The sequence below is a fragment of the Asparagus officinalis genome, chromosome 2, assembly GCF_001876935.1.
Source record: "Asparagus officinalis chromosome 2, Aspof.V1, whole genome shotgun sequence".
NCBI lineage: Eukaryota > Viridiplantae > Streptophyta > Magnoliopsida > Asparagales > Asparagaceae > Asparagus > Asparagus officinalis.
Window position 1 is genome coordinate 4,245,960 of NC_033795.1, and position 5,281 is coordinate 4,251,240.

A 5,281-nucleotide genomic window follows, 5' to 3' on the forward strand; every position below is an offset into this window, starting at 1 on the left:
GCGTCGACGCGAACCGTCGCCACAGAGCGCCAGATAGGATTCGGAGCTGGAGGCGGTCGATCGTGCGGTTCGACCGCAAGGACCCTTGTGGCCGATTTTACTCTCGGGAAATCAGTACGGTCGATCGTCAGCGTCGACCGCGCCATGGACGTAATCATTTCACTTCGGAGTTGTGGTTCGGTCGACGCCTGCCGGTCGACGCGAAACCTACGCGGTCGACCATCGGACCGACCGCAGATGCAGTTTGGGCTGGGCTTGGCCTTTTTGACCCGGTTTGTTTCTGGAGTTGATATACTAACCCTAATTGTAATTAGTTAGGTTAAGCCAAGGACGATTTGGTGTCGGTTTAGTTTTCGGGTATGAAACATTCGCCCGAGGTAGGAATTAAAGAAAATGGCGGAGAAAGGCAGAGAAAACAGCTGACAGAAACAGCCAGGCAGATTGAGCGGTCGACCGCCTCTTGCGACCGCGAACGTTGCACGAAGCCCAGTATGTTAGGATGCGGTAGCTGAAAAGAGGTCGACCGTGGCGGCTCGCCCGCCAAGGAATCCCTGATTAGCGTATTACTCTCCGGAAATCAGTACGGTCGACCGTTCGCGGTCGATCCGACACCATGACTGTAATCATTTTCACTCACGGGTTCTGTGGTTCGGTCACCGTCGGCGCGTCGATCGTGAAACCTGCGCGGTCGACCGTCGCGGTCGACCGCAGATGCAGTTTGGGCTGGGCTTTGGTTTTTGACCCGGATCGTTTCTGAGTTGATATATAACCCTACTTGTAATTAGTTAGGGTTAAGCAATGACTATTTTGAGCAGTTTTGAGAGAGGATTGTTGTATCAAATTATGGGAGATTTGTGAGAGATCTAGAGCTTTGTTTTAGGGTTTGATCGGTGAGATTTGTAACTCTATTTGTATTCTCTTGATTTCTAATAGTAAGAACTCCCCCCTTCTTGCCCCGTGGACGTAGGCAACTTGCTGAACCACGTAAATCGTTAGTTCTTGATGTGGTTGTGATTTGCTTATTGGTTGTGATTAACTTTTGGATTGTTCGTGTCGCTCCTCGAAGCTTCCACCGCGCACAACACATCCATTAAAATGATATATGGATGCTTGTGACTAAGCTCCTGAATTTCAAACGGACACATTAGAACATAAAATGGGTAGATAATCCTCGATCCTTGTCGATATATGACTAGCTTGGGTGTAACAGGAGAGGTTATTGACACGGTATCAGAGCAATTCAAATTTTAATCTTGCTTGCCACAAATTTCCAAATCGAATTTATCTCTTTAAAAAAAAATACTGCTTCATGAATCGAGATTTCAGTCCATGGATAGACGGCAGCGAGTAAACTTTAAGGACTATTATAAATGGAGATTATTCATAGTACGATGAATCATGCATATAGCTAAAAGACTGCATTGACCAGGTCCAAGGGACAAAAATGTACCATTAGCCTAGCTATAGGCATAGGTCGATTATATTTCAATTATGGTTAGGTTCTTGTTGGACTTTGGTGGCTAGAGTGTCAACAAACCGTGGTAGGATGCGGGACAAATCATCTAGGCCTTGATGAAAGATTACACCTTTGTCAAGCCTTTTCTTGACTTCAACTTTTATGAGGAGAATAATTGAACATACTTGAAGAAGAATATAACCTATCTAAAAGAATTTCCTCATTTTGTTGAAATATTGATTTCCTTCAAAAGTTGAAGACGACCTCAATGATTAATAATGTACCTAGATAAATTCTAGAGGTTCTCTTCTCAGACTATAAACTTAATTAACCCTTAATCTTTATCATAACTTTCTTTAGCATACTATGACTATGAGAGCAATCCAGATTTAAATTTTAAATACCGAAAGGATTTTGTACATTTTGAAATCAAGGAGAATTTCTGACCATCAATAAAGAACAAGCTTATCTGGATAACATGTAGCTCTGTCTCTACAAGCCTATATACTTCCTCTACAAATACCTTACAGGATTTGAATATGTATTTGCATCTAATAAGCATTTGCGCAAGATCAACAAGCATTTAGAACAAATATATATAATAAGCCAAGTTCCATGTCAATTAAGTCCGGTCAAGCTCAAACCCGTCTTATCTCACCGAACCAATTAACAAATCATTATATAGAAAAGCACTATTTTCATTTAATAACTTCTATATATATATGTTGAGCCTTGCTTGTAAGGACCAACTTGGATGCAGAGTAAGTCACCAGAGGTCGTCAGATTATTCATTAGTTAAGATTTCTGACCCACTTAAATTAATCTTCTGCATGAAGCAGTACTATATGAGAGTATTATATATTTATGTGCATGTGATTGGATGCAAGTGATTATATATATAATTAATTACAGGATAAGTAGGATTCCAAGACCATTGGTTTCGCATTGGCGCTAAGATAAAGATGATAATTGTCATTATATGGGTGAACTGGCACAAGTTAGGTCATGTGCATGCATCAAATTGTTCAGTTACCATGAGTAAATCTGTACAACTACTAGATTAATCAATGAAATATATGCAGCACTAACTCAGTGCAGCATGCAATTGCAATATTGTCTGAAACATTAATCTAATAAAATATTTTATCCATGTGAATCCATCCATTTCTTTCTATGCCAGAACTGCTACATTTATTTTTTATTTTTTTTTAAATTACTCATTTGCGTTCTTGAATCTATTTTCAAGATAGTAAGCTAAGATGAGAAAATTAGGGTGTAACCAATCAAAAGTTAAGGTAACTATTAACTAAAAACAATTTTATCCTTCTACCAAAAAAATGAGTATTTACACATGTAAGACTAATTTGTAGATTTACATATATTCCGTCCATTCGCTTTATTAAATTTCCAAAGTGTGATGAAATAAGTTGCACTCGGTTCCCCTTACTAAATCTTCAAACAAGTTTTATGAGTTATATTAACTTCCCTTAGCTTATTCTTTGTTCACTTACTTCTCTTCACTAGAGGCAAATCCAAATAGGCCCTTAGCGAGCCAAACTAAATAGTGCACTAAATTATTGCACTATTTTACAAATATTTATTGTTGATGCTACTCAATGAAAAAGTCTTTATCCTAAAATCCAAAGCTTTTAAGAAACTTCAATCCAATTATCAGTGAACTGTCAATACTAGCTCCTATAGCATTGGATGGAAGAAACTTCACTTGGTTTGTTGATGATGTGATTGAAGAAATGATTGTTCAGATGAAATTGTCAAGCAACAGGCCGAGGAATTAATTAGTTGTTAATTTAGTACATTACTTCCTTCTTTTGGTCGCCTAGACTGTTTTATGTCAGTACTCAATACATTCACTTATTTCATTCCTAATAACCTTCCTCACACTAATCATATAATGGACTTATTTTGACATAAGATTGCTACGTGCCTTTATAATTATATGATGATTGTCTTGAGAAAAATGTGAAGAATCCTAGGAACTTTACTTTTCATAATTACAACAGAAAAGGGAAATGATAGAAAGATGCCAGGTCTCTATCATTATTTGTATAGTCTCGATTCAATTATTCTTTTGTTGCTAATTCACCCAAAAGGTACACATTGATTATAAATTATTCAAGTACTAGGTCAATTAATGGCATAGAGTTTAATTTGGCTCTCCAATAATATTATGTGATTTTTGATGAACTTATATTCTTTGTATGAGCGTGTGGATCGATAGGTAAGAAAATTTGAAAATACTCTAAAACTTATGATATTTAAATTTCTACTCTGAAATGAAAGTTTCAGTTTGATTTTATAACTTACATACAGACGATTTGTTTTTGTTTTTCTATTTTTATCTTTTTAACTTTGGTATCAAATCTACCAAAGTTCAATTCTTTTGCTGGTTACTGAGTTTGTTCAGACTGAAGACTAAGGATATGTTGGTTTCTCAAGGTTGGCTACTTGATTCCTCTTGTGTCTTTTGCAATGCAGAAGAAACTCATAACCACCTGTTACTCACTTGTCCCCTAGGTAGTCAAGTTTGGAACCAACTCTTGCCGAGGATTGGTATCAGTGCCATTCCACCAGATATTCATAAGTGTTTTGCGTTATGTTTGGACAGCTCTACCCTTTCTTCTGTGCGCCTTCTCTGGGGTATCAGTTTTCCTACAGTGTGTTGGATCCTCTGGAAAGCTCGCAACGACCGTATCTTCTCTAACTCCACCACCTCACCTCAACAGATTACCTTCAAGGCAGCTCACTATATCCTTTTCTGGACAGGTGCTTCTTCTTCTAAGAAGGCCATCAAGCTGAAGAACATCATTCGTTCTTCCGGTCTAGCGGACATCAGAGAGTCTAGAGAGGACAGCAGCAGCCCCCCTTGAGCAGCAGGCACTCCCCTTCGTTCTTTTGTTCTTTTGGTAATTCATGTTTGTAGTAGAGTTAGGTTATAGTTGTTTTGCTTTAGACATCTACTAGTGATTGAATTTTTACTCTACCTCAGAGTTGCTGTCTCAATCACCAGTAGATATCTACTTTTGTAATTTCTCGGATACTTCTATATATACATATGATAGGGCAAGTTGCCCTATTTTACATCAAAAAAAAAAAAAAAATGGTATCAAACAATAAATTGATGTTAAGTTACTTCAAATTATGTAACTTATAAAAGAATAAATATGTAATTAAAATTTGATTTAATTTAGAACACTCAAACAAACCCTTTATAATTTAAAAAAACTAATGCACAAATAATTGAGACAGAATTAATTATGTATTTCTTATTGATGCCATCATGATATTTAAATTGAATTTCTATTTCTTGTACATCTGTTAAATTTTCTACCAGCAGCTATCTCGCATCATCTAACTATTTGATTCATTTTTCTTTTCTCTTTTCATTATTTAGAAACATGTTGCTAACTTCTGTAACAACCATAACCACATGTTTCCTTCCATAGTATTTCTTGTGAAGAAAAATTAACTAGCTTGCAAACCTGACATAAACAAGTTTATACATTAATAGAGGAGATTCTAAGTTACCAACCAAATCAAATTTGAGTAGTCTGTGGTATCCTAAGAACTTAGCATGGGATTGTTGAGCTAAAATTATTGGGGAACATTCTACAGCTGATATTCTGGCCAGTTTGAAAATGAGTAAATTAGATAAGTATACCAAAAGTAGTTCAACACCAAAAAGTTTGGTTAAGACTACAGCTCAAAAAGGTACACATTGTAGTTTCATGGGCAGCAAGATCCTAAACTACCCCAAACAGATACTTTCTCTAAAACTTGTCAATGACCTGTGATATCTCCAAAGGC